Genomic DNA, 11,700 nt, shown 5'->3' with positions numbered 1-11,700 from the left:
AATTTATATTCAAGGGCACAATAATATGAACCTCTCCTTATTTAGAATATTTTTGTTTCGCTACATTCTATTTTCTGCGTAATAGCGGTCTCCAGGTCACGAATATACATGAACAAAGCTGTAGAGTTTTTCTTGAAGTAATTATTTCAACAGTAATATAAGATGACATTCGCGAAAGCCACTATGATGGTGTCACGTCGATTCGAAATTATTTCACGTTCCGCACGGGAGGTGAAAGATTTGTATTTCAATTATGATCGTTATTAAAAAATTTATTAGAAACTGACAGAGTAACGATACAAAATGTTATGACAGAACAGAATAGAATGTCGAGTATTGACTTGGGAGGATTTTTATATCAAAGGTTTGGATCCTGTGGAGGGGTTATCGTAGCTGGATGTAGATTACATAGGCATCCTATTACTGCTTAGTTATTGTTTCAATGGCTAAGGTATATGAGATATGATATCCTGTCGCTGTATTCCCGGGACCACCGTGACAGTGGCGTATCGTACCTAAGAGATTAATAGTTGATGTAACATTCAAATAAGTTAGCTTACGAGTGCATCCACGCGCGTACTGTTTGTTTTTCGTATTCGACCAATTTGGCACAAAATATCATCAGCGAAGTTCAGTTACACATCCGCTTTTTGTAAAATTCTTTCTTGGAAAATTAAAATTTTTATTAAAAAAATAATAAAACTTCCTTTAGAAACATTATTTTATCCTTTTCGTAATCTTCACAAAGACTTGCTCGTAAGGAAAACTTGCAACTGACCTAGCTCAAAGTTAGACTTAGAGTGTTTTGAGCAGCGTTTTTTTCAAACTCTTACCGCTTTCTTTTCTCCGATTCTATAATACTACACGAATCACAAGATCGAACCAGCGGTTCATTGGCTATATACATCCATTCCATCGCGATAATTACACTGACAATTTCTTATTTTCCAGGTTTTACTACGAATAGCTGCCCTAATTCTAGTTTCTTGTAAATTTTTTCAATTGATTATGCTTAAACCAGAAAATAATTTACCAATAGGAGTAGTGGAATTACAACAAAAAAGTATTGAAACGAACATAATTAAAATAGTAATGTTTTGTATATTTCATGTTGTCAATTTCACGATTGGTTTTGAATTGAACTTGGTAAGTATAGAAATATATTGTGAGTGATATGAAAGATTGTGTATTCTAAGCTACGTATAGAATGTAGTTTTGATTTTGCCACAATACCATCCTCTTTTCCCTCTTTAGATTTTTTATTGAAATTCTTATTATTAGATATTAGACATCAGGTAATACTAAAGATGAGGATGAAGGTAACTGTCAGTATATATATCAGATACTGAATTGTCAATTTATTTCTGTAATTGTTCTTCCGATCGATGTAGGTCCGTTCAAATGTCGCGTCTTCGTTGGATGAGATGTCAGACAATTTTTCTCTACTTTGATTCGAAGTCCGAAAAATTTCGGCATCGCTGTCGCTGTTCTGAGCATTCGATACTTCAATCATTATGTTTTCGTCTGATTGTACTATTTCCGGATTTTGCAGTGTTTCGTCCGTCACAAGAAGTGTATTTCCCTTTTCTGGAATTTTGGTTTCCATGATCACCCAGCATTCGCAGTTACAAATGAAATTCCAGATTAGGTAACACAGTGGGTCACGAGATCTATCGCTGGAAGATTCGCAAAGGTATTTAGGTTGAAGTACCTTAGGTTGTGTGTTCGATTTAGTTCTAGTAGCTATTACTTCTACATTATTAGTTTCAAATGATTGGATTACGCGATAGGGCATCTTCATTAGTGTTTAACGCGTTCACACCGGCGCTACTATTTGTGTTTCTCACCGTGGGCGCTCGTATTCATGTTTTTTATAATAATGCAAAAAGGGGTGTTCACTTATCCGTCAGATGACATCGTAATATAGTTGTTTACGGAAAACCGTTAGTTAAATGGTACAAAAGAATTATTATGCAATTGCTGTGCGGCAGATGCCTCATAAATGCATGGTATGTACATCAAAGATGGGATAATAAACATATTAATATTTTACAATTTAGAGAAAGAATTATTGATCACCTTTTGACCAATAATCACCATATTGAAGAAATGGCTATTGAAAAGCAAATAGCTTCCAAAAAGGTTCACATCTTTTTCACTCGTATTAGATCATCCCATAAGTTCGTGCCTTTTTTCGAGCGGTTATATATGTTAAGATTGTTTACATACCTTTCAGTTTCATGAAAAAATGTAATCCCCTCTAGTTGTACAACTTCTTCCCATTTTTCTGGTAGGGCCATTATTCCGTCTCGATAAAAGTTCTCTCGTTTTTCTTTAAAATAATTTTCTAAGCTATTTTTAAGAATGTCAATATTTTCAAATTTTTTACCTACTAAAAAACGTTGTAATGCTCTGGACAGGTGGTAATCAGATAGGGCAATGTCTGGGGAATATGGGGATGTGGTAAAATTTGCCAATTAAATTCAGACAATTTTTTTGTAACGCCTCCGTTCCGTAAGTTCATTGGACACCCAAACGTTCAACTTTGACACCATCCCCATTTTTTTTTAAACAGCTATGAATCGTTGTCTTAGGTGTTTTCAGAACATTTGACATCTCTTGAACTGTCAAACTTCGTGATTTTTCAACAAGATCCCGAATTTTATCTTCGTCCGTCTAAGGAGGACGCCCGGAGCGTTCCTCGTCTTCTAAACAGAAATTCCCAGCTCTAAAACGTTGGAACCACTTCCTACAGGTGCGAGATGAAAGCGCATTTTCTCCGTAAACAGCACATATGTTTTTCGTGGCAATTGTTACAGAACTTCCTTTCCGAAATTCATATAACATGAGATGTCGAAAATGGATACGCATTTCACTCATGATCTTTTACTGTTAGAAGTCACTGTGTTCACTATATTACGATCTTATACCGACGAAAATCTGCTCTAACCTGTTCTCGATCAGCTAAGCTCAGGTGCATTGGTCTCTTATCGCCGTATGTTTATAAATCGACACATGAAATGTATACACAAAAGTCGGTATGAACTTATGGGATGACCTAATATATAATGGGTCTGGAAAAAGGAAAAGAAATGTAAGGAATGTTATAAATGCTTATAAAAAAAAAAAGGTAAAAAAATTATGCCATGAAGAAAAGTAAAAGAGAAACGATATATTGCAATCGTTGTGAGGGCCAGCCAGCATTCTGTTTCAAATGCATAGATATTCAAAAATTGCATAGATATACATAAACAATTAAGTTAAGTTTATAATATTGAATTGTTATGTTTTTACTATCGAATTTTTGTTTTATAAGTTATGTTTATAATTTTAAAAGTTATATATGTCGGAGATGAAAGAGCACCGGAGCCTTCTCCTCGGAACTTTGGGAAGACACCTAGTACTGTAATTTAGATTTCACCATAGCCGTATTAAGAAAACCGTTGTCATTCGATCCGACTGTACTTATTCGAGATTTATGATAGTGAGCTCGGGCTCGAGGCGACAACCAGTCGCCGAACGTAGTCGCGGTCAAGGGGATGAACGTTTTGTTTAACCAAGGCAGGAAGTAACTCTATAACTCTCCTTAAAAGAAATGCTTGGGACAGGGTGCGATGGTAAATGTCTCAATGGTTTCTGTCCCGTGGCTCGCCACACGCAGACTATGCTTCGAGTAAGACGATTACCAGATGTTGATGCGTCTCCACGGTACATGTTCGGCTAGCCCGAGGACCTGCTATAAATCTTAAGATTTATTTAACGAAAGTCTTTCAAACCGACAAACAGCCCTTGTTCCAACTACGGGAAAATTGGAGAAGTATATTTTTCTCACGAACGACGCGACCCGATGGCGACTTTCTCTTAAGGGCGGCTAGCACCCTTCCCCAACCATCAACATGGAAATTGACCAATTAACAGTAACTCCAATTTCCCTCACTTTCCGAATGAAGACTTTTCTCCACGAATCCGATGATCTCGTGCCCTTAGACACACCCATCATAGTTCTCCTCGACAGCGTCACCGTGATGGAGAGACACTCTTTCGTGCGATTTTAACGGCGATACAAGTAATTCTCCGGTACGTAGTGCTCGTTCTGTGGCGACCGGGATATAACTTAGACTTCCACGAAGTATACACGTTCGACATCCCGTTGACCGCGGATTCGTTAGTGAGCCTAGGATCATTGTCATTAGCTTCACGAGTATCTAATTATCGTGATTACTTGTCCAATTTCATCATAGTCATATTTGCACTAGTAAATATCTCCTCTATTGCATAATGATCACGTCTAGCGCCAATAGGGATTCGTTTCACGCCCTCAACCCTAACTCAAATCTTAACGCCAACCCGACATATATAAATTTTCAACTATATGGCAATTTTTTCTAGTTACTAAATCAACTGCATTTTTGGTGATACGTACTATTTGATGGAACATTCAAGTGTGAGACGCTGGTGGTATGCGCCAGCGTGAACGTGTTAAATTACCGGACTCGTGAACGAAATTATAATCGGAGTCCCATAATTTTATCCTCCAACGAATCAATCTTTGGCCTGAATGTTTTATTGACTTCGTCCAACGTAATGGTTCACGATCATTAAATAAAATAAATAATTTCGTTCATATAAGTGAAATCGAAAGTGTAAAATCGCGTATACAATTGATAAAACATTCTTTTCCCGTAGTAAGATAATTTTGTTCCATTTTCGTTCAAGTTTCAAATAAATATATGCTATTGGCAAATCATGACCATTAAATTTTCGACTAATAATAAGTTTCACGCATGTTACATGATCTAAGGCATCTGCTGTTAAGGTAAGACGTTTATCAAAATTTGAATATTGCAATATGAGACTTTGCCATACTTAATGCCTTGCTTAATTCTGTAAAGCTTTGTTTTCGTCCTTTACACCAAATGAATTTTTTTACTAAGTCTTTTTTTACTAAGTCCGTTAAATATCTGGATACTGTTAATGGGTTGATGATCAAGGATACCAGCGAGATCGAGGTTAAATCGTTAAGATAGCAGACGGCGATTGCTGTGATGCCGGCATCTTCTATCACAGACAAGGAAATGCACATGAAAATAAGAACTGGCCTCCTTATAGCCACAATGCGGGTCCTCCTTAAGGTAGTTAGATACTTTAGGTGCCATGAGATTGGGCATATGTCGAATAAGTGCACGATCAGTCCTGGCAAGAAGCGATGTCGTAAATGCGGCGCTATGGATCATACGATTGCAAACTGCAATAATAATCCTAGATGTACGATGTATAGTAAGGGGTCCGAGACACGGACTAGACACATTATGGGGTCGTTAGTGTGCCCCATGTATAGGAAACTGATTAGAAAAGGGACCGTTAGAGGATAGGCACCCTGAAAATCCTGCAAATAAATCTCAATAGGGATAAGCTCGCGCAAGACCTGATGCAGCAGTATGCTTGGGAGCGTCGGGTCGATGTTGTGATCATCTCAGAACCTAATCGACACCTCCCCTTCTGGCATAACGATACGAAGGGGCATGCGTCTATCTGGGCAATAAGATTTAATGGTCTTAACCCCAGCGAAGATACGTTGGCTGAAGAGGAGGGATATGTCAGAGTCAAGATAGGGGAAGTGTACTGCGTGAGTGGCTTTTTTTTCTTTTTTATTAACGTGGAGGAAATTCGCACGGACACCAGAACACCGGCGTGGTAATGCCGGACTCCAACCGACTAAAACCTCCACGATGACCGTCCCGGCTGCGATCGAGAGAGGCCCGGGAACAGGTGTGAGGGACCCTCCCGCGCCAAAATGCGTCCCCTAATGCAGCGGTATGCGGCCACGTCACACTACGCCTCTTCGCCGTGAGCCGCCGTACAAGGCAGTCTGGTTCCCCTAGCGGACTGCTTGGCGGTCCCGCGGCGCTGATCTACCAGCCCCTAAGTTTGACCCCCACCGGGGAGTGCGGCGGCCCTAGCGCGCCTCGTCGAAGCGCGTTCACGGCCTCTGCCGAGCCCTCGCCGGCCGATCCTCTGGGGGTGGGAGTTCCGCTGCCTCCTTCCGAAGCATAACCTGCTCACAGAAGGAGGTCACGACCCTCCTCCCTATCTCGCTCACCAATATTGTCTCGAGGATCGCCGGCGGCGAGAGATCCCATTCGATTTCCACAGTAAGGTCGCGGCACGGCCGCGTCCACGCCGGACAGTAGTCCAGCGTGTACTGCGCCGATCCCACGCTCGCATCGCAGTGGTGGCAACGCACAGTCACCTCTTTCCCGATTCGGTGCACTACCAAACGGTATTCACCAATTTTTCCTTTTATCGGGAGTCCGAATCTCCCGCGGACGTGTCCCCCCGCCGCGTGCGGCGTCCCGTGCTTCCGCCGCGACCGTTGGCGGCGGAGGCGGTGCTTTCAGCGGGCCCGGCAATCTCGCTGTACGACCGCTTGCCGAGCACGCCCGCAACGGCCGGAGAGGAAGAACACAACGACATTTCGTCGTCGGATCTCTCCCCCCCCCCCTCACACTACCGCCGCGCCTCCGCCACGTCTCTCCCCAAGAAGGTCCCGGGCCGATATTCATAACGTCGGGTCCCTCCGACTCTCTCCGAGGCCCGCCCCGGTTCGCGTCTTCCTCACCAGACGCATGAACGCGACCGGGGCCTGGCGGTCCAACCCCGAACGGCCACGGTTCCTCGATGACGACGCAGCGGGGCCCGCTTTACCCGCGGCTGCGCCGGTACTGGGGTGCCCCTCCTCTGCATCGTAAACGATTTTTCGTTTCGTCTTGTTATCCATAATAATTCTCAATGTCAGGGTAACGGGGAAGAAGGTGAGGTGAGTGGTCTTGGCAGATATGGGCGCACCAACTTCTCCGAAGTTCTCCGCACCGGATCGGCCATTAGCGGGTGCCAAAGGCGCCGACCAGCCACCACCCGGCTATCGGAGAACATCAGATTCATCGGGGTTTTCCACGGCGTACTCCTACGCCCTGAGAACCCGTACCCGCCTCGTGCTCCCCGCGTGAGTGGCTACTGCTCACCCAACGTCAGCCTGGACATCTTTGACGAATATGAGGAGAGATTCGACATATTCATTGGAGTAGCCCTGAGGAGATGCAAAGAAGTTATCATCTCAGGAGACTTTAATGGAAAATCTAAGGCATGGAGTGGCACCAAGACTGACAGAAGGGGAAGGATGCTATCGGAGGTTCTGGATGGAACCACCTTCCTCCTATTAGGGTCGGTAAGGGCTCCACGTTTCAGAGATGTACTAGGAGGAGTTTTCTCATCCACATTATGAGCGTTAGTGGTAGCCTCTTTAAGTAGCATAAACGTTCTGTGGTTCTGGGGGAGTTCCTCAGGGCTCAGTGGTAGACCCGCTATTGTGGAACTTAGTCTACGACTTAGTCTACCTGTTGGCCAGATTTGACAATCACGTCAATTTGAGAACCATTGCATTTGCGGACGACCTTCCTATCGTCGCGTAAAAAATACTGAACAAGTGATTAAAATGTCACGTTTTTTTATTTTCACTCAATTTGTACAGTAATTCCGGCTGCCTCGGATCGATCAAGACTGACTTGGACGATTTTGGGGGTAGTATTTATATTCTTTTATTCGTGGGAGTTGGAAAAGACCTTAGTTGCACTTGTCATATGTCTCTGGGAACGGGCAAAGTGACCGGACGCTACCTCGGTCGTTACTCATGATAAGGCGTTTGGAATTTGGCTGTCTTATCGCATAGGTAGTCGAATTTCTCCTGTGACAAAGTATGGGGGGCAATCTGAATCTCTACATGATGACGATCATCAATTGGTGTGACAATTCCGATCTACAGATAGCAAGGGAAGAAACGGAAATTTTATTATTGACAAGAATGAGAGTCCCCAGGATTTTCAACTTAACTCTTGCAGGAAAGACATTGATCACGCGTGAAAGGGTGATATACTTAGGCGTGGTGTTGAACACCAAGAGAAATTTTTACGATCATATAGAGGTAGTTCGTGCTAGAGCAGATGCTGTTGTAGGAGCCATCAGAGGGCTCCTGCCGAATGTAAACAGGCCCTCTAATGCCTGCAGGAAACTCTACTACCAGGTATGGAAGTCGGTCGTGCTATACACCTCCCCGGTGTGACTGGATGCGTTGAGTAAGACTAAGGTCGTGAAAGAACTCTGCAAGGCGCAGAGAAGTGCCTTAACAAGTACCTCGACGCCCTACAGGACAGTCTCGCATGCGGCGTTGTGCGTGTTGACGGGGACCATGCCCGTTCATATCAGGGCGCGATGGCGTGGTAGAGTTTTCGAGGTCGAGAAATTAGTCCGACCTGACCTCCAGAATCCAGAGGTGATATTCGATCAGCTTAAGCTGCATGAAGAGGAAGCTTTGGAGGAATGAAGAAGAGAATGGTCCAAGCATAACACCAATAACTGGACAAGGAGACTGATCGATGATGCAGCCACCTTTCGGAAGAGGAAAAGAAGTATCGACCACTTCACCATGCAGATGTTGACTGGGCATGGTATTTTCAATAATTACAGGGTCAGGATCAATAAAGAAACTGACGATAAGTGTTGGGATTGTGACGCGAGCCCAGTTGATGCCAAACATGTTTTATTAAGATGTCCTAGATGAGCAATTCAGCGCACCACGCTAGAGAACATGATGGGGGATATTTTTACAGCGCATAACATAATCGCACTAGTCTGGACCAACGACCATATCTGGGGGCAGTTCCGAGTCTTTTGCACGATAGTAATGAAGTCTAGGCAAGCCTAGGAAATAGCCAAAAATCGTGCTAAAAGAAGAGGAATGTGACCGCAAGGAGCAATCATTGATAAGGTTGTGGGCAGTATGGATTTAAAAGAGGTTGATGCTTCGACTGGGGTCTCGCTGAAGTAACGCTTATTTAGCGGTGACGGCGAGACCCTCCGCACTGCGAAGGCTTGGAAGAGGAGGGGTTTCTAGTGGGTATGGCGCTACCATCTGTCGAGTCCCACATAACCCGGTGACGCGGGTCACTGGGTATGCGTAATGCATTTTCCCCTCCTCGTGAAAAAGAAACGGTTGAGGTTAGGTTGGAAAACCATGAAAACCAATATGGGTTCAGAAGAAAGAGGAACGCTGTTGACATTTTGTATTGTTGTATTGTTGAACACTGTTGATATTTGTTGCGCATTTTCCCCTCTTTGTACAAAAAAGAAAGAGGTATAAGCCACGGTAGGCCAAGGTAACGAACCTTCCTCCTAAGTGATTTCTTTTTCATTGAACTTTAGCCATTTGCAAAGCTGATACTTCCCTCGTTTTTTCACATCTTGCAACGGAAGAAACGCTAATTGAGTCTTTGCAGTGCAACGTAACATAATATCATGACAAATCCTACGGGGCTTATTTGTCCCATATCGTTAAAAATGCTGCAATGCTCCTCACCATCAACAGATAACCACTTTGTATTATACAGGGTGTTCGGCTACAGGTGTAAAAAATTTAAGGGGTGATTCTTGAAGCAAGGATAAGATGAAAATCAAGAATAAAAAATTGCGCTTTTGGCTTTGTTTGTTAGATAGTTATTTATTTATTAGTTAGTTTGTTAGTTATTGACAATTAAAAATTAGCTGAAATATGCCTGTGTGCGTGTGCAAACCTCCTTACATGCGCAAATATAAATCAGCGGGATGCACAAGGATCTTCAAATCGAACGATACATTCAGCTGCTTAGCTCGTACAAATCGTAGAGAAGAAGATCATACCATTTGAAGACGTAAACCACTGTGTGCAGCGTTTCGTAAGAAAAATCTTAGATTAAACGTTAAGGCTGCCTACTCGTTAAAATCCATCACAGCACATCAAAAACCGCCTCACAGAATTTTGCGAATAGAGAGGATTAATGTTTTCTCCATTCCTTTGCCTCCACAAATAATTAATAAATAATAGTGCACATAAACAATGTTTATACAAATTTCACCATCGTCCCATTCGGGGGTGTACACAGAGCAATCACACACGCGAGTGTCCAAATTATTCACAGAAAAATCGTACCCAAAATAGCAATCGTTTTATATTACAGTAAATGTTCGATATAGTCTCTGCTTTCTTGCAAACGAAATACACAATGAACACGACAGATACAACACGCCCTGTACATGTTACACGCCCAAATTGCTTAATTAAATAAAAAATATTTAAAAAATAACAAAGAACACAAAGAATTCGCCGATTTACGAGTATACGTATACATTTTGAGAGAATTATTGAAAATCCGACTTTAAATTTTCCGGTAAATATTCACTTTTCATCACAAAATGTCAAATTAATATTTTATATTATTCTACGAATACAGTCACATTGGTTGCTTCAAAATAAATAATAAATGCGATAGTTGTGCTAATCTTTTCCTTTCCGCTTTTAAACCAAGTTACAGTCATAAAAACTAAAGTCAATATTCTAATATTTTTATTACTTTATTGGCTATTATTTAAGGCTTAAAGGAACGATTTATCTCCAAAACTCATCTGGTAAATAGAAAATCCACCTTTCCAAGAATCATCTGATAAATAGGAAATATGAATCAATCTCTAACTGTGTAGAGTTTGAAGATTATGCAAAATAGGTTTGCGCTTTTTTTAAACACATTCAGTTGCTTATCTATTCGTTTACTCGACGCCATGCCTTTACTTTCAAAAGAAACTTTTCAAATATTATGTCTGTTGGATAATTTCGAGTTATACAAAGAAGGTGAAAGCATTGGCGATGAGTATCGTAAATTTTTCTTTCAGAATGAACTCTCAACCGCTATATTACCATGTTTTAGCTATTTTGAAGGAAGACACTAGAACAGAACCACTCCGACAGTCGAAGAAGAACTTTCCGTGAACCGAAAATATTAAGTTAAAGTATCGCTTGGGTGCATTTTGTAGGTGTAGTGCGCGTTTCTACTAGACACGTTTATTACAAAATATATACATTTGAAGGTAAGAGGTAGATTTGGATAATCAATAGTGACACAGGTAGAATGCACTATAGTAGTGCCACTGTAGTGTGTTTTTGCGAATCTCTCGGAAATCAAGATTAGCCACCGGTTATATATGTCGGGGATTAAAGGACACTGGGGCCTTCCCTTTGGAATTCTTCAGAAAACTCCCATCATTTTAGTCTCTATAATTTAACTCGATTATAATTGTTCGAGATTTGTGATAATGAGCTTGGGCTCGAGGCGACAATCAGTCGCCAAATGTAGCCGCGGATGAACGTTTTTACCTAACATAGGGATGGAGTAATTCTATAGCTCTCCTTAAAAGAAATAGTTGTAGCGGCACGCGACAGTAAACATTCCAACGGTTTTTGTCCCGTGGCTCGCCACACACAGACCCTATTCTTCGAGCAAGATGATTACCAGATGTCGATGCATCTCCACAGTACATGTTCAGCTAGCCTGAGGAGCCGCTATAAATCTTAGGATTTAGTTAACTAAAGTTCTTCAAACGGACAAACAGTCTTTATCCTAATAGTCCCTAAATCTACCACCTAGTACGAGAAGATACAGAAAATCTGCTTTTCTCACGAATGACGCTTCCCGTTAGCAACTTTCCCTCAAGGGCGGTTAGCATCCTTCTTCAACCACCAACATAGAAATTAACTAATTTACAGCAACGTCAATTTCCCTCGCATTCCGAACGATTCCGAACAATTCCCGGAGCAAATACACCAATTAATAAAATCCT

The sequence above is a fragment of the Bombus terrestris genome, chromosome 17, assembly GCF_910591885.1.
Source record: "Bombus terrestris chromosome 17, iyBomTerr1.2, whole genome shotgun sequence".
Classification (NCBI taxonomy): Eukaryota; Metazoa; Arthropoda; class Insecta; order Hymenoptera; family Apidae; genus Bombus; species Bombus terrestris.
This window is presented reverse-complemented; position numbering follows the sequence as displayed.